Source organism: Phocoena phocoena, chromosome 9, assembly GCF_963924675.1.
Source record: "Phocoena phocoena chromosome 9, mPhoPho1.1, whole genome shotgun sequence".
Classification (NCBI taxonomy): domain Eukaryota; kingdom Metazoa; phylum Chordata; class Mammalia; order Artiodactyla; family Phocoenidae; genus Phocoena; species Phocoena phocoena.
The window spans coordinates 40,199,840-40,224,745 of record NC_089227.1 but is presented as its reverse complement, the minus strand read 5'-3'; positions in this window follow the sequence as shown (position 1 = coordinate 40,224,745).

Here is a 24,906-nt window from a genome sequence, read left to right as displayed (position 1 = left end):
ACCAGGAAGCCTCGGACTCTGCCTATGTGCTCCCATAATGTCTTGGAGTTTTTTTGACTCTGGCTCTTATCAAACTGTATGGTAAAATTCCAATGCACAAGTCTCTACTGCCCACAAGCTTGTTCTCTATGTGCATAGAAACTGTATTTTTCATTGTTAAATCTCCAGCATCCAGCAGAGTACCAGCCTGTATTAAGTGCCTAATCCATATTTTTGATTGCAGTAAATGAATAAGGAAATGAATTCATATATATGGAAAATACAGAGTGCCTAAGAGATTAAAAAAATGCATTATGAAAAAGATAAGTACATTATGATCAATGAGAAATGATCTGTTTTGAAAAAGTATAGAAGGAGAAAGTTGTAAAATGTCAGCATGACTGGTTAGGAGTGGTAGGACTCAGGTGATTTTTTTTCTACTTGGATTTCTAGAGTTCCCTTAATGGACAGTATTAATTCAAAATATTTTGAAAACTTGAAGAAAAACACAACATAAATGACTGGGGATTGCACCAGTATCTTTTGAATACATTAATGCTCTCTAGAAATACACGTATTTATAGTCAACTTTGCAATCTTTGATAAAAGAACATCCCAGAGTTAGATGAAAATACAAAATGACAAATCAAGTTCTACATTTGGATATTGCAATTTCCTTCTGTTTTTCTGCTAGGTTTATGAGTTTGAGAAGATTACAACTGTCCTTGACTTGCCTGAACAGGCAGAGTTAAACAACAAACAAATCTTTTGTCAAACAGAAAGGTAGAAACATCCTTAATTGCACAAGCAGAACTGACTTCCCTTCAGGCTGATCTTTATACTTAATGAAGGGCACGTGCAAACTCAGCTAGGAGCTCAACAAGTCTGTACAGTTCATCCTACATGAACTTGGCTTAAAATATCTTTGTATTACTGTGGGAGTTATTTGCCTGTGGGTTCTTTAAAGAACAATCTAAAATGAGAGTCATCTACTCACGTACAACCAAAATCTTCACATCTCAAGAGGTACTGGGTTGTCCTTTTTATCCCTGCAGGGGTATTGGAGAAGCCAGAGTGACCTTATCGGATCAGGGCACAGATAACATCAATGAGACACAAAGATGCAGATGAAAGTTTTCCAAGCTGTTACAGTATTTCTGCTTCCCAAGGCACTTAAGTATTTTAGAAAATAAGGTTATAAATGAGTCAGCTAGGATTGAAATTCTTACCACTTTGGATTTATGACTGATTTAAATACAAAGTTTGGTCGTTTCTTCTCTTGGGCTTTTACAACACAGAACAAATTATTGGCCAAGGTCCAAATCTGTCTCTTTCTCTACACCTGTACTTGAACTAAAATGAGTTGGTTAAGCACAAGACAAAATATTCCTTTCTTTTAAAAGTTAGCTTTCAGAATGACACAGTGATCACTGTTTATTTACAAATAACAAGTGGTATTTGCAAAAAAAAAAAAAAAATTTTTTTATCCACTTTAACTATTTTGAAATGAATTACTTATCCAATAAAGGAATGCAGAAATGTGCTGTTTTAAATCCGTACATTGCTTCTTTCATAATTTAGGTAGTCTTTATTTTTTTTGACAGTTCTATATAGTAACTTAATTTTTTTTTAATATCTTTATTGGAGTATAATTGCATTACAACGGTGTGTTAGTTTCTTTAGGTAGTCTTTAGATAGAATGTTGGTCATAGTAGGAAAAACAACCCCTGAATTTTTAATTAGAAAAAACAGTTGCATCGTTCACCACAATTTGACCTTGTGTAAGTCACTTAAGCAGATTCTGTTACATTAACCTTTGAAGTGGGAATAATGACACCTGTCTTCCCTACCTCAAAGGGTGGATGAAGGGCTAAGTGAATTAATGTAGGAGAAAGTGCTTAGCAAGTAGTTAAGCCCTATATAAATTTAAAGGCAGACATGATGTTCATTATGTAAACAATAGTTTGTTTTGATTTCTTCATCTGGATTGGTTGGCTTTGCCATGTTGCTCTGGTCCAAGCAATAATTAACCTAAACCCTGAAAAAAATGAACTTGGAATATGAATCATAAAATATATGACTACAGATGTATTCAGAATCTTTAGACTTGGAAATAACTGCCATTTGGGTAATTCCAAGACATTTATGCCCTCATTTTGGACATTCCCAGAAAGAGGTTGCCTTAGGTTCCCCCTTCACCCACTCTCTTTGAGGGGGAGGATGAAATGAAAGACATATTGAACTATTTTGGAATTCTGTGTATATCTATATCTAGATAACAGGAGCCTTATAAAAATAGCTAGCATGTTTATGGTGTTTTACATGTTTTCGATCTTGAGCCTTAGGGAAATCTATTAGATACGTACATGTGGCAGATGTTATACCCATTTAACCAATAAGAAAACCTAGACAAAGATTAACAAAATGATACTTCTAAGATCACAAAATCAGTTGTTTGTTGTCGTGGATGATGTTGGGTAAGGTGGGTTAGAATTCAAACTCCTAAATTAAAGAAAAAAGAAGCTGCTTATTCCACACTACATTTTACCTCCGTAATTTTGCTCTCCTTTTGTATATTTTTGCTGTAGCTATGCCCTCTACCTGCCTTACCTAACTCCTTTCCTTATCTGATGCCTGTTTACCAGCAACACCAACATTATCTCCTCAGTGAAATATTCTCTCCCATGGTTAGGTGCCCCTCCTACACATACTCATTCTTCTAACAAAGCAGGGATCACATACTGGTGTCTGCTAGTTTTCTTCTGCCTCTGCCCCTGGTCTGTTGAAGTCTTGTTTTTTTTTTTTTTTCCAGTTGAAGTATAGTTGATTTACAATGCTAATTACTGCTGTACAACAAAGTGATTCAGTTATACATATATGTATACATACTTTTGTAGATAGTTTTCCATTATGGTTTATCACAGGATAAAGTCTTGATCATTCACAGAACAAGATGAATAGTAAATAAATTTTCTGTATCTTACTCCCAAATCTCTACATACTCATTATTGTTTCTGACTATTTAAACTGGTTCTCAATTTATGATTCAGTAGGATGTTATCTTGAAGCTCAGCCCCCTACTTCAATATTTGCAGCAAATGCTCACTTCTATATCCCTGTGCCACAATCTTGGTCTTGGTATGCCAGTCTCCTCCCACTGTACTCTCTGTCTGATAAACTCTTTGTTGTAAACTGCTATATTTTCAGTATTCTAAAATCCTTTCAGGTACATCTCCGCTTTTCTACAGTGTTTTTTTCCTCTTAATGAAGCCCGGGGGTCGTGTGCTTTGCCTCCCTAAGGAAAGATTTTCTTCCTGCTGAGGAGCTTCCCTTCCTGTAGGTGTTTTAAAATTTAATCTATACATGGATTTTCTGTCACCAGCTTTTGCTTGCCTCTTCACATATGCTTGTTAGTGTGTGTTGAATTTCTAACATCTCCCATGCTCCATCCTCATGCTAACTTCTTTCCCAGACTATCTTTGGTCAATGTACGAAAATAATAAGTTTGGGCTTCCCTGGTGGCGCAGTGGTTGAGAGTCCGCCTGCCGATGCAGGGGGCACGGGTTTGTGCCCCGGTCTGGGAAGCGGCTGGTCCCATGAGCCATGGCCGCTGAGCCTGGACGTCCGGAGTCTGTGCTCCACAACGGGAGAGGCCACAACAGTGAGAGGCCTGCGTACCACACACACACACAAAAAAATAATAATAAGTTGACTTTAATTTACTAGTAAATATCATTAATATAATCTGTCACATATAAATCTCAATAAATTATTATGAAAATAAAAGATCTATAATGTCAAAACTCAAGCTTTATCCTCACAGGAATATTCCACAACTCACCTCTTGATCCTTTGTCATCTGTATCATCTATGTCTTCTATATCATGTGACCCTTTGTCAGCTATATCCTTTGTCATCATGAACTTCATTATCCCCCCCAGATCCTTCAGCCTACTTCCTCTAAGTTCCACCCACCCCAGCCATAATAAACTCATATATAGCAGTACATTCACTTACAAAGCATGCAGAATAACAATAACCAATGTTTAGCCACAAGAGAGAAACAATATAAAAATGTAGGGGAAGTTTTTTCCCCTTAGAGTTGCCTTCATTTATAGGTAAATATGAGATCACCAAATTAGTCTCACTGAACATCAAAATTGATACTAATAATACTTCCCTGGATGATTTAGATCAATTGCATATTCATCTCTTCCAATTACTCAAGTAGGGTAAATATAGAAGGTGTTATCAGGAATAGTTTAATAGCTTGGTGTACTATATTCAAAGAAATGAATGGTACTAAGGTAAAATTAGTCTATAAAATTATTTAATATTCTAATGTGTTCTGTACATACATTGATGAAACACATGAATTAGTATGTATTTTACCAATAGGGGTATTTATAACATACAAAAATGTATCTGTGTGATTGATAATCTTAGAGAAACAAAATGTGTTTGATTAATTTGCATTTTAATTAAAAATTTATTCAATAAGCATTTCATAATTTTTCCTTTTTACCTGAGGCTAAATTTTTTCCTGGAATGTTCAGAATTCTGAGGTATAAATTGGAGGTTCATGATGCATAATCACCATAACTGAACTTCACGTCTCAAGGACAGAGTAATGGTTTTACACTAGGATAATCGATGAGTTAATGAGGAGAAACACCACTATGGTTTCTTTTTCTTTTTCTTTTTTTTTTTTTTTGGTTAATCCAATTTACTGACATAACTCTGGAAAGAGCATTTCTTATGTATCATGGACTTTAAGTGATCTTTGTGGTTATCCCCCTTCACAAGGATATTTTCTCTTGCCAAGATAAATGCAATAAATAGAAGTAAACATAATATTAAGCAAAATGATAGGTCTGCTTTCTCTTTGGATTAGTGGAAAGAACCAGTGGTATTTACTGACTTTTCTTCTTAATGGGTAGATGAAATCTGAAGCTGTATAAATGAGATGATGAAGAAATTATAAGTCTGTTTGCTCCCAGTGTTATTCTTTAGTTTTAGTTCTGCTGGAAGGCAAGTACCCTTGGGAAAGTTAAAACCCAGAAGTAGTACATTCAAAAAAGAGGCAATCTTGTAGGTCTCTCCTAAATAATTATATATGTTCCTGTAACATTCTCCACTCATATAATAGAGTGTCTAAGAATTATTTTAAATTAAGGAACTCTTAATTTGCCTTTAAGCTTTATCTTATTTGTTGAAATATTGTTGTATCTTGATTTTGAATAACGGTAGAGATACTTAAAATATTAACATAATCTGTCAATGACATTTTTATGCAGTTTCTTCTCCTACTGGCAAAATAATTATTTCTAGATACTATAAACATTCTATAAATTTCTGTAAATTCCCCTTCTAAAATGTTTTTCAACTTTTTACTCTAGCTGAAGTATATTTGGTTTGTTATTCAAGTTAAATTTCTAAATTATCTTTCCAAATTTTTATTTAATTATACTAGGTTTCTATTTAGTTTTTAAAATAATCCTTTGAAACTCCTTTGTTGTGCAGACATATTGGATCTCATTAGAACTTGCATTTTTTTTAAATTAAACATAACGTATGTGTAAAATAGCAAATGAGGTACACGTAAGCTTGTAGAATAGTATTAACTCAGAAACCTGTATAAGGGAACTTTGAAGTCTCCAATGTGTCTGTCTTTTATCTCTCCACTTCACCATCATCTTCCAGAAGTTAATCATCCTCTAATTTTCTTGATAATTTCATGTCAATATTTTCCAGATTTGCAGTTTTCTGAAATATATATAGAGTAGTAATATGTGTACTTTTGCCACTTTCTTTTTTAAAACATTATAAAGATTCTTCTATGTGAGAAGAAAAGCTGTAGTTCACTCATTTTCACTATCCTAGGGAATTCTATTGCACGAATGTTACTAGTATATACTTATCCATTGCCCTATCTATGGACATTTGGTTTGTTTTTAGGATTTTGCAATTATATAACACTGCAATGAACATTGTCTCTCCATTAAAATTTTTTACATACACGGAGCTCCTCTTTGTATTTGTTTGTTCAAATACCAATATTTCTGTTGAACTCACGTTGAATATCAATAGGCATTTTGGAAACAATGAGAAGACTTTAATACAACTTATTATAAGCTATATGGGCATTATTTAAATTCTATTCAAAATGTTAATATAAGAAGCACTTTATCTGACTTATAAATCTAAAGGGACTTTATTCACTGAGAGAAAGTAAATCATGATAAAATTTAAAACTCTGTAAAATATTTAATTACAAATTGGAAGTAATTTTAAGTTTTTGTTTTGTTTTGTTTTTGGTTTTTTTGCGGTACGCGGGCCTCTCACTGTTGTGGCCTCTCCCGTTGCGGAGCACAGGCTCCGGACGCGCAGGCTCAGTGGCCATGGCTCACGGGCCCAGCTGCTCCTCGGCATGTGGGATCTTCCCGGACCGGGGCACGAACCCGTGTCCCCTGCATCGGCAGGCGGACTCTCAACCACTGCGCCCCCAGGGAAGCCCTAAGTATTGTTTTTATGATTCTTTTTTTCTGAATTTATTGTTGGGAAGTCCTAAGTATTTTTTTTTATGATTCTTTTTTTCTGAATTTATTTTTGGGCTTCAAAAATAAGCTTAGAATGCTAATTAAAATCAAGGTCTGATTACTTGCCTCTAGTTCTTTTTTATTTATTTAAGACTCTATAAATAGCTTTTAAGATGCAGATCCAGTGCCCCCAAATTAAATTAGTAATAAAATACAACTCTTTAAAAATACTTTTTCTCTTTGGAATGTCGTAGTACTTTAATGGTACCCTTTTTTTTTTTTTTTTTTTTTGCCGTACGCGGGCCTCTCACTGTTGTGGCCTCTCCCGTTGCGGAGTACAGGCTCCGGATGCGCAGGCTCAGCGGCCATGGCTCACGGGCCTAGCCATTCCGCGGCATGTGGGATCCTCCTGGACCGGGGCGCGTACCGGCGTCGCCTGCATCGGCAGGCGAACTCTCAACCACTGCACCACCAGGGAAGCCCATAATGGTACCTTTTATTAGGAATATAGGTAGGTCACTCCACACTTAATGGTAAGACTAAAGCAGAGTGATTTTTTCCATAGTTGAATAATTAGTCTGTGGTATATTTGGGAATGATGTCTACATTGTTTTTTTTAAACTAAGTTTTATTTTTAAATGAAATATAGTTGATTTACGATATTCGTTTCAGGTGTACAACATAACGATTCGGTATTTGCAGAGTGTACTCTACTAAAAGTTATTACAAAATAATGGCTATAATTTCCTATGCTGTACAATATATCCTTGTTGCTAATCTATTTTATACATAGTAGTTGGTATCTCTTAATTCCATACTCCTATCTTGCCCCTCCCCCATCCCCTCTCCCCTCTGGTAACTCCTAGTTTGTTTTCTATATCTATGAGTCTGTTTTGGGTTGCTATATACATTTGTTAGATTTTTTAGATTCCACATACTTTAGAATGTAAGTATGTGTCTTTTGCTGTCTAATTTCACTATGCATAATATTCTGTAGGTCCATGCATGTTGCTGCAAATGGAAGAATTTCATTTTTTATGACTGAGTAATAATCCCGTGTGTGTGTGTGTGTGCGTGCATGCGTATATCACAAATTCTTTAACCATTTGTCAGTTGAGGGACACTTTGGTTGCCTCCCTATCTTGGCTATTATGAACAATGCTGCAGTAAATATTGGGGTGCATATATCTTTTTAAATTAGTGTTTTCATTATTTCTGAACATACAACCAGGAATGGAATTACTGAATCACATGATATTTCTATTTTTAGTTTTTTGAGGAACCTCCATACTGTTTTCCATAGGGGCTGCACCAATTTATATTCCCACCAACAGTGTGCAAGGGTTCCCTTTTCTCCACATCCTTGCCAACACTTGTTATTTGTGGATTTTCTGATGATAGTCATTCTGACAGGTGTGAGGTGATATCTCATTGTGGTTTTGTTTTGCATTTCTCTTAATAATTAGCAATGCTGAGCATCTTTCCATGGGCTTGTTAGCCATCTGTATGTCTTAGGGAAAAATGTATATTAAGGTTTTCTGCCCATTTTTTTATTGTATGAGCTATTTATATATTTTGGATGTTAACCCCTTGTAGATAATGTCATTTGTAAAAGATTTTCTCCTATTTGCTAGGTTGTCTTTTTGTTGATGGTTACCTTTGCAGTGCAAAAGGTTTTTAAAATTAATTAGGTCCCATTTGTTTATTTTTGCTTTTATTTCTTTTGCCTGAGGAGACAGATCCAAAAAAATAATGCTACGATATATGTCAGAGAGTGTTCTGCCTGTTCTCTGCTAGGACTTTTGTGGCTTCTGGTCTTACGTTTAGGTCTTTAATCCATTTTGAGTTTATTTTTATGTATGGTGTGAGAAAATGTGCTAATCTCATTTTTTTGCATGTTACTGTCCAGTTTTCCTAGCATCACTTGTTGAAGAGACTGTCTTTTCTTCATTGTCTATTCTTACCTCCTTTGTCATAGATTAATTCTCCGTAAGTGGGTGAGTTTATTTCTGGGCTGTCTGTTCTCTTGACCTATGGGTCAATTTTTGTGCCAGTACTGTGCTGTTTTAATTACTGTAGCTTTGTATAATATAGTCTGAAGTCTGGGAGGGTGACATCTCCAGTTTTATTCTTTGTTTTCAAGATTGCTTTGGCAATTTGGCAACTTTTGTCGTTCCATGTGAATTTTAGGATTATTTGTTCTAGTTCTGTGAAAAATGTCCTGGGTATTTTGATAGGGATTGCATTAAATTAGATTAGATGGCTTTGTGTAGTATAGCCATTTTAACAAAATTAATTCTTCCAATCCAAGAGCACAGGATATCTTTCCATTTCTTTGTAACACCTTCAATTTCCTTCATCTGTGTTTTATAGTTTTCAGAGTACAGGTCTTTCACCTGCTTGGTTAAATTTATTCCTAGGTATTTTACTTTTTGATGCAATTTTATTTATTTATTATTAAACATCTTTTTTGGAGTATAATTGCTTTATATTGTTGTGTTAGTTTCTGCTGTATAACAAAGTGAATCAGCTATATGTATACATATATACCCATATACCCTCCCTTTCCCACCCCTCTAGGTGGCCACAAAACACTGGGCTGATCTCCCTGTGCTATGTGGCTGCTTCTCACTAACTGTTTTACATTTGGTAGTGTATATATGTCAGTGCCACTCTCTCACATCTTCCAGGCTTATCCTTCCCTCTCCCCCTGTCCTCAAGTCCCTTCTCTAGGAGGTCTGTGACTTTATTCCTGTCCTGACCCTAGGTTCTTCAGAACCATTTTTTTTTTTTTTTTTAGATTCCACATATATGTGTTAGCATACAGTATTTGTTTTTCTCTCTCTGGCTTACTTCACTCTGTATGACAGTCTGTACATCCATTCACCTCACTACAAATAACTCAATTACGTTTCTTTTTATGGCTGGGTAACATTCCATTGTATATATGTGCCACATCTTCTTTATCCATTCATCTGTCAATGGACACTTAAGTTGCTTCCGTATCCTGGTTATTGTAAATAGAGCTGCAGTGAACATTGTGGTACATGACTCTTTTTGAATTATGGTTTTCTCAGAGTATATGCCCAATAGTGGGATTGCTGGGTCGTATGGTAGTTCTATTTTTAGTTTTGTAAGGAACCTTCATACTTTTCTCCATACTGGCTGTATCAATTTACATTCCCACCAACAGTGCAAGAGGTTTCCCTTTTCTTCACACACTCTCTAGCCTTTATTGTTTGTAGACGTTTTGATGATGGCCATTCTGACTGGTGTGAGGTGATACCTCATTGTAGTTTTGATTTGCATTTCTCTAATGATTAGTGATGCTGAGCATCGTTTCATGTGTTTGTTGACAATCTGCATATCTTCTTTGGAGAAAAGTCTCTTTAGATCTTCTGCCCCTTTTTGTATTGGGTTGTTTGTTTTCTTGATATTGAGCTGCATGAGCAGCTTGTAAATTTTGGAGATTAATCCTTTGTCAGTTGCTTCATTTGCAAATATTGTCTCCCATTCTGAGGGGTGTCTTTTCGTCCTGTTTGTGGTTTCCTTTGCTGTGCAAAAGCTTTTGAGTTTCATTAGGTCCCATTTGTTTATTTTTGTTTTTATTTCCATTTCTCTAGGAGGTGGGTAAAAAAGGATCTTGCTGTGATTTATGTCAAGAGTGTTCTGCCTATGTTTTCCTCTAAGAGTTTTATATTATTTGGCCTTACGTTTAGGTCTCTAATCCATTTTGAGTTTACTTTTGTGTATGGTGTTAGGGGGTGTTCTAATTTCATTATTTTACATGTAGCTGTCCAGTTTCCCCAGCACCATTTATTGAAGAGGCTGTCTTTTCTCCATTGTATATTCTTGCCTCCTTTATCAAAGATAAGGTGACCATATGTGCATGGGTTTATCTCTGGGCTTTCTATCCTGTTCCATTGATCTATAGTTGTATTTTTGTGCCAGTACCATACTGTCTTGACAAATGTGGCTTTGTACTATAGTCTGAAGTCAGGGAGCCTGATTGCTCCAGCTCTGTTTTTTGTTCTCAAGATTGCTTTGGCTATTCGGGGTCTTCTGTGTTTCCATACAAATTGTAAAATTTTTTGTTCCAGTTCTGTGAGAAATAAAATTGATAGTTTGATACGGGTTGCATTGAATCTGTAGATTGCTTTGGACAGTATAGTCATTTTCACAATGTTGATTCTTCCAGTCCAAGAACATGGTATAACTCTCCATCTGTTTGTCATCTTTAATTTATTTCATCAGTGTCTTACAGTTTTCTATATACAGGTCTTTTGTCTCCTTAGGTAGGTTTATTCCTAGGTATTTTATTCTTTTTGTCGCAATGGTAAATGAGTGTTTCCTTAATTTCTCTTTCAGACTTTTCATCACTACTGTATAGGAATGCAAGAGATAACTGTGCATTAATTTTGTATCCTGCTACTTTACTAAATTCATTGATTAGCTCTAGTAGTTTTCTGGTAGCATCTTTAGGATTCTCTATGTATAGTATCATGTCATCTGCAAACAGTGACAGCTTTACTTCTTTTCTGATTTGGATTCCTTTTTCTTCTCTGATTGCTGTGGCTAAAACTTCCAAAATTATGTTGAATAAGAGTGGTGAGAGTGGAAAACTTTCTATTCTTCCTGATTTTAGTGGAAATGCTTTCAGGTTTCCACTGTTGAGAATGATGTTTGCTGTGGGTTTGTCATATATGGCCTTTATTATGTTGAGGAAAGTTCCCTCTGTGCCTACTTTCTGGAGGGTTTTTATCATAAATGGGTGTTGAATTTTGTTGAAAGCTTTTTTTGCATCTATTGAGATGATCATATGGTTTTTCTCCTTCAGTTTGTTAATATGGTGTATCACATTGATTGATTTGCATATACTGAAGAATCTTTGCATTCCTGAGATAAACCCCACTTGGTCATGGTGTATGATCCTTTTAATGTGCTGTTGGATTCTGTTTGCCGGTATTTGTTGAGGATTTTTACATCTATGTTCATCAGTGATATTGGCCCATAGTTTTCTTTCTTTGTGACATCTTTGTCTGGTTTTGGTATCAGCGTGATGGTGGCCTCATAGAATGAGTTTTGGAGTGTTCCTCCCTCTGCTACATTTTGGAAGAGTTTGAGAAAGATAGGTGTTAGCTCTTCTTTAAATGTTGCTAGAATTGACCTGTGAAGCCATCTGATCCTGGGCTTTTGTTTGTTGGAAGATTTTTAATCACAGTCTCAATTTCAGTGCTTGTGATTGGTCAGTTTATATTTTCTATTTCTTCCTGGTTCATTCTGGGAAGGTTGTGCTTTTCTAAGAATTTGTCCATTTCTTCCAGGTTGTCTATTTCATTGACATATAGTTGCTTGTAGTAATCTCTCATGATCCTTTGTATTTCTGAAGTGTCAGTTATTACTTTTCCTTTTTCATTTTTAATTCTGTTGATTTGAGTCTTCTCCCTTTTTTACTTGATGAGTCTGGCTAGTGGTTTCAGTTTTGTTTATCTTCTCAAATCATCATTTTTTAGTTTTATTAATCTTTGCTGTTTCTTTCATTTCTTTTTCATTTATTTCTGATCTGATCTTTATGATTTCTTTCCTTCTGCTAACTTTGCAGTTTTTTTGTTCTTCTTTCTCATTGCTTTAAGTGTAAGCTTAGGTTTTTTATTTGAGATGTTTCTTGTTTCTTGAGGTAGGATTGTATTGCCATAAACTTCCCTCTTAGAACTGCTTTTGCTGCATCCCGTAGGTTTTGGGTCGTCGTGTGTCCATTGTCATTTGTTTCTAGGTATTTTTTGATTTCCTCTTTGATTTCTTCAGTGATCACTTGGTTATTAAGTAGTGTATTGTTTAGCCTCCATGCGTTTGTATTTTTTACACATCTTTTCCTGTAATTGATACCTAGTCTCATAGTGTTGTGGTCGGAAAAGATACTTGATACAATTTCAATTTTCTTAAATTTACCAAGGCTTGATTTGGGACCCAAGATATGATCTATCCTGGAGAATATTCCATGAGCACTTGAGAAGAAAGTGTATTCTGTTGTTTTTGGATGGAATGTCCTATAAATATCAATTAAGTCTATCTTGTTTAATGTATCATTTAAAGCTTGTGTTTCCTTATTTTCATTTTGGATGATATGTCCATTGGTGAAAGTGGGGTATTAAACACCTGTTACTGAGTTGGTGTCGATTTTCCCTTTTATGGCTGTTAGCATTTGCCTTACGTGTTGATGTGTTCCCATGTTGGGTACTTAAATATTTACAGTTGTTATATCTTCTTGGATTGATCCCTTGATCATTATTTAGTGTCTTCCTTTGTCTCCTGTAATAGTCTTTATTTTAAAGTCTATTTTGTCTGATATGAGAATTGCTACTTCAGCTTTCTTTTGATTTCCAGTTGCATGGGATATCTTTTTCCATCTCTTCACTTTCAGTCTGTATGTGTGTCTAGGTCTCAAGTGGGTCTCTTGTAGACAGCATATACATGGGTCATGTTTTTGTATCCATTCAGCCAATCTGTGTCTTTCGGTGGGAGCATTTAATCCATTTACATTTAAGGTAATTATCCATATGTATGTTCCTATTCCCATTTTCTTAATTGTTTTGGGTTTGTTATTGTAGGTCTTTTCCTTCTCTTGTGTTTCTTGCCTAGAGAAGTTCCTTTAGCATTTGTTGTAAAGCTGGTTTGGTGGTGCTGAATTCTCTTAGCTTTTGCTTGTCTGTAAAGCTTTTAATTTCTCCATGGAATCTGAATGAGATCCTTGCTGAGTAGAGTAATCTTGGTTGTAGGTTTTTCTCTTTCATCACTTTAAATATGTCCTGCCACTCCTTTCTGGCTTGCAGAGCTTCTGCTGAAATATCAGCTGTTAACCTTATGGGATTCCTTTGTATGTTATTTGTTGTTTTTCCCTTGTTGCTTTTAATATTTTTTCTCTGTATTTAATTTTTGATAGTTTTATTAATATGTGTCTTGGCATTTTCATTTCTGCGTTTTCATTTCTGTCTTGGGTCTTCATTACTGTGCGAGGGCTTTCTCTAGTTGTGGCAAGTGGGGGCCACTCTTCATCGTGGTATGTGGGCCTGTCACTATCGCTGCCTCTCGTTCTCTTCAAAGCACAGGCTCCAGACGTACAGGCTCAGTAATTGTGGCTGACAGGCCCAGTTGCTCCGCGGCTTGTGGGATCTTCCCAGACCAGGGCTCGAACCCGTGTCCCCTGCATTGGCAGGCAGATTCTCAACCACTGCGCCACCAGGGAAGCCCTGATGCAATTTTAAATGGTATTTTTTTTTAAACTTTCACTTCCTGATTGTTCATTATTTGCATATAGAAACAGAATAGGTTTCTGTATATTAATCTTGTATCTTGCAGCCTCACTGAATTCATTTATTAGTTTTAATAGATCTTTGGTGATTTTAGGGTTTTCTATGTAAAGTATTGTGTCATCTGCAAAGAGTTAAAATTTTATTTCTTCCTTTCCAATTTGGATGCCTTTTATTTCTTGTCTGAGTTGCTGTGTGTAGGACTTAACTTTGAATACTTTATTAAATAGAAGTGGTGAGAGTGGGCATCCTTGTCCTTTTCCTGAATTTAGAGGAAAGGTTTTCAGCTTTTCACCATTGTGTATGATGTTAGCTGTAGGTTTGTCATAAATGGCTTTTATTATGTTGAGGTATGTTCCCTCTGTACCCACTTTGATGAGAGTTTTTATCATGAATGAGTATTGTATTTTGTCAAATGCTTTTTTCGCATCTATGGAGATCATGTAATTTTTCTTTTTGGTTAATGTTCACATTGACTTGTGAATATTGAACCACGCTTGTGGCCTTAGAGTAAATCCAACTTTATCATGGTGTATGATTCTCCTTATATATTGTTAGTTTGGTTCACTATTATTTTGTTGAGATTTTTGCATCTATGATAATCGAAGATATTAGCCAGTAATTTTTTTTGTAGTGTGTCTGTCTGGTTTTGGTATTGGGTAACGATGGCCTAGTACAATGAATCTGGGAGTGTTTTGTCCTCTTTACTGTTTTGGAATAGTTTGAGAAGGATAGGTGTTTGGTCTTCTTCTTATGTTTGGTAGAATACCCCTGTGAAGCTGTCCAGTACTGGACTTTTGTTTACTGGGAGTTTTTAAAATACAAATTCGATTTCACTACTAGTGATCGGTATGTTCCAACTTGTCTGTTTTTTCTTGACTTAGTCTTGACAGGTTGTACCTTTCTAGAAAATTTGTCAATCTGTTGGCATGTAACTGTTCACAGTATTCTTACGAATTTTTGTATCTCTGTGATATCAGTTATTTCTCCTCTTTTTCTTATTTTGTTTATTTGGGTCCTTTCTCTTTTCTTCTTGGTAAGCCTGGCTAAAGGTTTATCAATTTTTTTTATCTTTTCAAAACCTAGCTCTTTTAATTGACCTTTTCTGATATTTTTTGTTCTCTATTTTATTTCCTCTCTCTTCCTTCTGCTGACTTTGGGCTTTTTTTTTTCTTTTTCTGATTCCTTTAGGTGGTAGGTTAGGTTGTTTATTTGAGGTTTTTCTTGTTTCTTGAGGAAGGCCTGTATCACTATAAAATTCTTTCTTAGAACTACTTTTGCTTGCTGTACCCCATAGATTTTGGATTGCTGTGCTTTCATTTTCAACTGTCTTGAGGTATTTTGTGAATTCTCTTTGTTTTCTTCATTGACCCATTGGTTTTTTCATAGCTTGTTTTTAGTGTCCATGTCTTTGTTGTTTTCTCATTTTTCTTTCTGTAATTGATTTCTAGTTTCATATCATTGTGGTCTGAAAAAATGAGAGTTTCTGTTGGCTTAAATTTGTTGATTTGTTTTGTGGCTTAGTATGTGTTATTCTGGACAGTATTTGTGCACTTGAAAAGAATGTGTATTCTTTTGTTTTTGGATAAAATGTCCTATAGATATCTATTAAGTCCAGTAGTCTACTGTGTCATTTAAGAGCAGTGTTGCCTTAATGATTTTCTGTCTGGATGATCTGGGCATTGATATTAGTGGGCCGTTAAAGTCCCCTAGTATTATTGTATGATTGTCAGTTTCTCCTCTTATGTCTGTTAGTATTTGTTTTACATATTTAGGTGATCCTATACTGTGTATATATATATATGTTAATGACTAGAATGTCCTCTTCTTTACTGACCCATTCATCATTATGTAATACCCTTCTTTGTCTTCTGTTATAGCCTTTGTTTTAAAGTTTACTTTGAGTATTTCTATCCCCACTATCTTATCATTTCTGTTGGCATGAATATCTTTTTCCATCCTCTCACTTTCAATCTCTGTGTCTTAAGCTCTGACATGAATCTCTTGTAGGCAGCGTGTTTAAAGGTCTCTTTTTTTTAAATCCAATCAGCCACTCTGTCTTTCGATCAGAGCATTTAGTCCATTGACATTTATTTAATACATGAAGTGTACATTGGTAAGTATGTACTTATTGCCATTTTATTACTTGCTTACTGGTTGTTTTTAAAGTGCTTTGTTCATTTCTACTTGTGTTTGTTTCTTCCCTCATGTTTTGATGATTTTCAGTGGTTATGTGCTTGTGTTCCTTTCTTTTTAGTTTTTGTGTTTCAGTTTTGTAGGTTTTTGATTTGTGGTTACCATGGGGTTTGTATATGTTGACCTATAACTATATTTACTTGTTTTAACCTGGTAGTCACTTAAGTTCAGACACATTCTAAAAGATGCACATTTTTCACTGTGCTCTGCCATACTTCGTGTTTTTGATGTCATATTTTACATTTTCATGTTTATCCCTTAACCATTTATTGTAGTTATACCTGCTTTTAATTTTTTTTCTTTTAATCTTGGTACTGGCTTATTTAATGGTTAATCCTCAGTGCTTATTATATAATTGCCCTTCCTAGTGGGATTTTTCCTTGCCTATAGATTATTAGTTCTTTGCCACTATTAGACAATCTTTTAACATTTCTTTGAGGGTAGTTTTAGTATTAAAGAACTACTTTTGTTTTTGCTTCTCTGAGAAGTTCTTCATTTCTCTTTCGATTCTAAATGATGATCTTGCTGGGTAGAGTGTCCTAGGTTACAGGTTTTTCCCTTTCAGCTCTTGAAAAGTCATGCCACTCCCTACTGGCCTGCAAATTTTCTACAAAAAAATCAGCTGATAGCCTTATGGGGATTCCCTTGTATATGACTTTTTCCTTTGCTGCCTTTAGAATTCTCTATTTGGCATTAAATTTTGCCATTTTAATTGTAACATGTCTTGGTGTGGGTTTGTTTGGGCTCATCTTGTTGAGGACCCTCTGTGTTTCTCGTATCTGGATATCTGCTTCCTTCTTCAGGTTTGGGAAGTTGTCAGCCATAATTTCATCAGATACATTTTCAATCCTTTTTTCTCTCTCTTCTCCTTTTGGGACCTCTATAATGAGAATGTTGGTGTGCTTAATGTTATATCAGAGATCTCTTAGGCTGTATTAATTTTTTTATTTGTCTTTCTGCTGTTTTGATAGGGTGATTTCCATTTTCTATCTTCCAGATCACTTACATGTTCTGTATCACTTAGTCTTCTATTCATTGTCATGTAATTTGTTTCACTTACTGAGTTCTTCATTTCTGGTTGGATCTTTTTCATATTTTCTAGTTCCTTGTTAACATTTTCGCTGTGTTTATATATTCTTTTTCCTAATTCAGATAACATTTTATTACCAGTGTTTTGAATTCCTTGACTGGTAAGTTATTTCTGTTTCAGTATTTTCTCAGGGGTTTTCTCTTGCTCTTTCCATTGAAAGTAGTTCCTCTGCCTTTTAGTTTTGTTTAACTTTCTCTGCCTCTATGAATTTAGGGGAAGCAGTTATCTGTTGTGGTTTTGAAGGGGTATTCTTATGTGGGAGTATCCCTATACAGACTGTATGTGCCCAGTGCTTTTGGTGGGAGAGCAGAGTTTGATGTGGACACGAGTCATGTCTTTATCAGGGTGTGCTGGCAACTGTAACCTTGGTAGGTGATAGGGCTGGAGATGGAGGCACTAGAGCTGGAGCCATGTGTGAGGTAGGACCTCCCCTCTGCTCAGCAGCCATCACTGCTTTATTGTGGGTGGAGTCTGATCCCAAATTCCTGGAGCGGAAGCCCTGAAGGTAGGCCTGAGCTGGCTCTGTTCCCTTTAAATGTATGTTTTCCCCTCTTCCTGCCCCAGGATCCTTGTCCCAAAGAGGGGAAGTGCTGAAGTAAGTGGCGGTGGTGGGGAGGGTGGGGGGAGACGGTGTGTGAGTGCGTGTGTGTGCATTATAGGCTTTCAGCTCATCTCAGCCACAGACAGAGGTCTGAGCTGTCTCTCGTGTACTCCCTATGCATGTGCTAATAATTGTTTCCCTCGCTCTCAGATGCATCCTTGGGTGCAAGTCCCTTTATTCCTCACAGCCGATCATTGCCCCCAGCTTCTGCCATCCCTGCCCTGTTATGGAGGCACACTGCAGGGCAGGCAGGGCCTGTGTGGAACTCTGAGCATATATTGGGGCATGAGCCGTGGTGGATGGCTACCGTCACAGTGCTGGGCTTCTTCTGATGCGGTACTGGATTAAGTGCCAGCAGTGGCTGCCGCTGTACCGCCCAGGTGCTGTCTCAGGACAGGGTTGCATCTGCATCCCACAGCGAGTCTTCTCTGCAGTTGTTGCCACCCCCAACCCAGTGCCACACTGTGACATGGAGTGAGTGGAGCTGGAGAGTTCACTTGGCTTGGGCTGGGGTAAAAACACTGAGGTGGTCACAGGAAACCTGGCAGGAGCTACAGCAGTCTTCTCTCCAACTTGCCAGGATGGTTGTTAGTCCGTGTATTCTCCCTTTTCCTGAGTCCCCTCCCAGAAGCACAGGTCCCGAACGATTGCTTTTCTTTCCTCTCTGCCCAATTATGTGTACATTATGTGTACATCTTTCCTACAGCTTTGGTTGTATGGGGGAGGGTGGGAGGGTCCTGCTGCCAGTTTCCAGTTAGTTTTCAGTGAGAATTGTTCCCATGTAGATGTATTTTTTGATGTGTTTGTGGTGAGAGGTGAGCTCCCCATCCTCTTATTGGACCATCCTGATTGATCTCCCATAATGTGTGTACTCTAAGTTTTAGAATTTAGATTTTAACTAGTGGACCACTGATTTGGAATATGAAGGAAGAAGCAGGTTGACATATTTGTTGCATACCAAATAGAAATAAGGTATAGATTAATAGTAAAATGTGACCAGTAAATAGACAAATGTTTGAACAGTTTATATGAAGAAATATAGGCAGCACAATCTATAGGTTAAGAGCATGGATTTTGGCCAGTTGCACCTGAGATGAGACTTCACTTTAAAGGCTTTGTGAAGTTGGGCAAATTACTATGCCTCTCTGTAATCCGTTGCTTTAGCTGTGAAGTAGGGACAAAAATAGCACCTACTTCATACAGTTGTTCTGGAATTAAGAGAGATAATACACCAAAATGCTCTGCACTGTCACATCTCTAAGTACTAAATACATGTTAGCTTTTACTAAGAGCAATTGTAGGGAAAGTGTCATCCCCTGGAGAAGTATAGTGAAAACAGAACACTCCTATATTACTGTCTCAGTGAAAATTGATCCTCTCCTTTTGGAAGAACCATGACAGCAACTTTCAAGAGCCATAAAATTGATAACTAGTCTTTTTCTAAATAACAACACTTTTAAAGACTCATTTTAAGGGGAGGAATCTAAAGCTGGAAAAATTTGCCTGCCGGGAGTTGTTTATCTGTAGCAGAGTACCAGAAACAACTGGAAAGAGCCAATAGTAAATCCATTTAACTGGATAAAATATTTTGTCATTGTAACAGTGACGTTTATGATGAGGAGAAGAGATAAAAAGTGCTTACACAGACATGAAAAAAAATCATAGAAACTTCTGTATAAATATATTATGAATTAACTTATGTAAAGATGGACTGGATGGGAACATAGCATCCTGTTGGCCTTGTTGGTGATTATGAATAAGCACTGATAGGGATTTATGGGGGAGGGGCAGCCTACTGACAGTACAATGCACTCTTTGCATCTAAGGAAAAAGTACAATACCTTAAGTCACTTTCTGTGGGTTGCTTATATCATTTAGGATTAGCATGTGAAGATCTCCCAAGGGCTTGATTTAGTCCACGTGAAGTCAATTTTATCTCCTCCCAGAGCTATCTTTCTCAATCAACTCCTATTCTGTATGTATTCGTCTACATGTCTCATCAGGAATGTGGCAGTAACAAGTTGACTGAACATAAAATACTCTCGGGAAAAAAGAATTCAGGAGATGTTGAGGTTCAAGTGTTCTGAGCAGCAGAGCTTCATAATTGTGCACTGACTAAAAAGAGACTGTCTTGTCTCTAAGTCGTACAGTGGCCAGACAAACTTGTTTTTATTTAACAGGATTAATGATAGGACTGCAAGTACAAACCCAGTTTGTTGGCCCAAACAAGTTGCACAGTCATGAGAATGAGCTTGCTGGAGATGTTTAGAACCCAGCAGTTAAATGACAGATGGCATTACTCACACTGTTACTCCTCAAGCCCCCAAACTCTAAACTTCTTATTTCTCCACCCAAGATAAGGCTCTATGACGAATACCATCTGTGAGAAAAATTTCTCTTTAGTAAGCCTGTATGAGCTTGCTTTAATTCATTTTCTAATTCAGACTCTCCGACCTCCTATCATTGTTGTGAATTATATACACTGGATGACTGTGGCGTTGGCACTGTCTGAAGGTATTTGTTCACATGATAAAGCTTTACACTTTGATAATGATACATTCTGTGATTTTACAAAGGGAAATGGAAGATGGAATTGTACACAGGCACATTTTTAGTGTAATTCGGAGCTCTGTATTATCAAGTGAGGATATTAGTACACATGTATTAAAGGTAGAGGTGTGATTGACAAGTCAGTTTTTATTTCACATAAAAAAATAAAACCAAATGTTCATCACTGTAGTCAGACATTGTTATTAGCATGAGATAGCTACAATAAGTTATGAAATGGTCCGCTGAATGGTGCAAGATATTAAAGAAAGATTTTGTGCTGTAATTTATTACAGTTTCACAGTTTCATGGCTGAACAGTGAATTAGTGCCTTTACCCAACATGGTTTCAAATTATTTTCTATGTCAAACCTTCTTTAAGTAGTGGCCATACATTACATTTTATAATTTTAGAACTAGAAGGGGCTTTGAAAGCATGTAATTTACTAAGCCTTGAACTAGTCATTGTCATATATAGACTTGTTAAAATCAAAGATTTCTCTGCATTGAGAGAGGTCTTCTCACTCTGTACGTTGTTGTTTCTCGATATGGCACTCAATCTCCCTGCTGCCAAATACAGTCCATTTGTTTCCCAGGCTGTAGAATATGGAGGAATCTCAAATAGATGATAGAGTCAGATGCTGCTACGCAAAAGCGATGCCAGCAAGAGTGTAAGGGTAATGCCTGGAAGAGCTTAGATACGTCTAAAGAAACCCTTTAATGATGTCCGCACATCTGCCACACCAAGCCCCAAAGCAGCAAAAGATTTGTCGTCCTCGCCAGCTCTACTATCCAGTGCTTGTTTTGAGTTTCATGGTAGTAGTAAATAATTGAAAATAATGGACAAGATATTCTTTCACTTGATCCACTTGGCATTTGTACTTATAAGAATAATTTAAAATCACCAAATCATTATTTTCATTTAGCAAGTTTAGTGGAGGAAATCTGTTAAACTGTGAGAATATGTCAATAGATTGTCAGATTTATTTAGTCATCTAACATGTATGAATACCTACCGTGTGCTGGCACCGGGGGTACAATAAGAATGAGACGTTTTCTGTTTTCGGAAACTTGCAAGCTTCTGTGGCTTCATGCATTAAAATCTACATTAAAGAATATTTCATCTAGAGGTTTTAACAGTTATTTTTAAAGAATAGTTTTTTAGCTTCTTTTCTCCTCTTGCTGAGCAGTCAAGTTTCTCCCTGCACTGACTCATACAGTGTATCTGGGAAAGATGATCTGAAGGAGAAAGTGAGTCATGTGAACAATCAAAGCTTCAATTTAAAGTCGCAAATGTATAAGTCAGGCAGATAGTTTTGTCTGAGAAGATCTGAAGGCTAAAGGGGAAGTTGAGGATTCAGTTGTCCTCGCTTTCAAATTGTTTGGGGTATGGCCTAGCTTAACAAGTCAGGAAACTAAATCTTTGGTTGGCAAGGCAACAAATAAAAGCAAAATTTTCTTGGTAACATGAGAGTCATAAGTAAAATAAGAATGTGTAAATAACAAGTTAGATGGTCTGAGTTACCCCTAGCTGGTATGTGGGAATAACTATACACAGGCACAAACGTGTCATTCTCTGGATATTATGAGAGCGTGTACATTTTAAAACATATATCTGTTACCCCATGACTAAAATTTGGCGATTAGCTTCCAAATTACAAGTGTCAGCTGCAGCTTTACCATTGGCTCAAATAGAAGTGAACTATATAAAACATACTACTAACTCAGCCACAATTACCCATCAATGTCCTCATCTTTTTAGTAATGCCTCTTTGATAAAAACAGTAGTATGTAGTAGGTCAAATTTCTCATTTACGAGAACTCCTCTTCTAGGGTGATGAAAATTTAGTAGAGGAATGATTATTTTAATGCTTTGCTTTTGAAAATTGAAGTGAGAAAAATTATTGAGAACTTAAAATGTCTGAATGAATGGTTGTTAAACCTTCTGACTCTCAGATCCACCGAAAGACAGAAGGAACAGTTTCGGCAAGTAATGAAGTCCCTATCATTGGATTCATTCAACACTGTGGCCCTGTATCCTGTCTCCCTCGCTTTGCATCAGAGCTCCATGATTTATCAGTGAGGATCCATGTAGTCCTTAAAAAGTGAACTTCAGTCTTGGTACTGAGAGTGGAGAACATGCTCAAGGCTAAGCCAAAAAGCTGATTCAACCCTTGAGCCACAGTAATGGGCCATTGAATGAGCACGTGACATAAGGTAGTCTGTCATAGCAAGCCTGGGGCTTTGCTTTGATTGGCAGGCCAAAGTTCCTTCTGGGTAAGAAGAAGGTAGCTTTTTGCCCTGGAGGATGTTGGCTCTTTGCTAACAATGAGAGGAATTGACTTTAGCAGGATTTGACACCATGGAGTACCAAACAGAGACATGGATAGAAGGTGGGGGCATGGTGGTCTTGTTTTGCCACTGGATTAAGACTTCCTTGAAATCCAACCTTCTTAAATTTAGGTATATGAACCAATAAAATAATTTTATTATTTAAGCTATTTAGTTGGGTTTGTATTACTTGCAACTAAGAAGTACTCTAGTGGATTCAAATAGATGATGGGTAACATCATGGAAGAGATACTAGAAATGGTATTCAGACTGTAGACTGGTAGTTGAACTGGATGGTCTTGAAGAAAGCTTTCAATCTTAGAATTCTAATATGGAATGAATCTCGGTTTGTGTACTCCATCACCTCCACATGAGTCTGGAAAATGTTAACCAGGTTCTCTTCAAGCTGTATGTATGCCATGTACAACGTATGATTCACCAACTAGGACTACATATGTCTCAGCTCAGTGTATTGCCAAATGATCATGTTTCATTGTTCACCTTTATCCAAGATGCTACTTGATTAGTTCTAACTAGGACACATTTCTAATTGATTCTTATTAGGATACTTATTTCTCTGTGTGATATCTTTTTAAGAGGTCATTGTTCCGAATAAAAGAGCAAGGTGTGAAAGACATTTAACATAAGACTTAGGCAATATAGGTTCTAGCCAAACCTTTACCTTTGATGTGTTGTTCCTTTTTATCCATAGGGAAAAAAAAAGGCAAAAGGCTAGGCGTATCATTGTAGATGTCATTAAATAGTAAATGTCATTTAATGTTAAAGAGGGACACATTTTTCTGGATAAAATTTTAGGTTAAAGCCTATTATAATCCAACCATGTTGGAATAGTATTCCACATTGAAATTGATGTGAAATATGGAAAGTCTGGATGCATGTGGGAATCCTACAGAATAAAGTGATTAAGACAACCTCCAGTATGGACTGAGGTCACATCACTATAGTGTTACTAACCAAGACTGACTACTTTCCTTCTAAAAACAAGGATTCAGCAAGACTGTGGAGATAGAACCAGGGTAGGGAGGACAATGGTTTTTTCTGAGTCTGTTGCCATCCAATAGAAGTTTGAATCATCCCTGGCATAGAAAAGGAAAAGGCTGATGCCAAGAAGATCACCACCTGAGCTTGTTTGGACCATTTCCAGAGCAGGATACCTGTGTTACAAAGAACTTCTGTTGTCTTCTTCCTGGAAGATGTGCTTCAGAGCTTCACATTTTTGGCAAACATGCCTCCATTCCCTTTGGGCATCTGTGCTTTTCTTCCCCAGAGAGTACCATTTTTTCCTCCATTGATTATGTAAGTTTGTTCTCAGTCTTCCATAACAGAAGGAATCTCCTAAAATCACATCCACTATTTGCATGTATTTAGAAATCTCTTCAGTGCTTTCTAAAAGTTTTTAAGCATCTTTTAAAAATTGAATCAAATTGAATATCGTGTCTGGTTTTTGTTCTTGACCAGTATGAGTTGAGAGCAGAAGGGCTGCATATGGGGAAGTGAATTAATGAGCTTCATTGTGCCAGAGATGCCAGGCCTGGATTCTCAGAGGTGTAGTTTTTATATAGTTCTTAAAAGTGCACATTCTTCTATTGTTATGACAACCCAAGAAAACATTTTAGATAATTTTGCAACACTTTTTATTGTGTGCTTTGTTCACATTCTGTAAATTGTTTAAAAACATTAATAGGGTTTGTTGTTGCTTTATATGCACATTGAGAAAACAAAATGGGGCCATCTTTTTACTTAAAATTCAGTCTGCTAGAGAAGACTTGGCTCCTGTATGAAATACACTGGAAGATATAATCAGAGGAAATTGCTTGTGTCAGCAGCTGTCACAAAGCATGTGGCCTGTTTCAGAATCTGGAGCAGCTGCCATGCTGAAATACTATTTCTTTTTCGTGGGGAAATAAGCATATCAGTGGAATTTGTCATCTTTGAAGTGCTTCAGCCCTTTTATTTCTAATTTCAGATGTCAGTGGCCTGTTTGGAATGACTAAATGAGGCCGAGAATATTTTCGGCTGAGCCCTTAATATCTGGGGTATTTCCCAGTAGCAAGAATGTTGTAAGCATTGCTGGGTGGGGAATATCCATTCGTGACGTCAGATGCCATAAGGTTCACGAGGAAGACACGCTCCAGGCTTCTGTAAAGGTTATATATGCTTTCCTCCAGAGAGATTTACAGGAAGTTTTCTAGAAGGAACATGGACTCTTTAATCCATCGTAAGACACCTTAGACCATTTTCCCCAAGCTACACCTTCAACAGGACATGTCCAGCCTCTCTCAGGTCTCTAAATGTG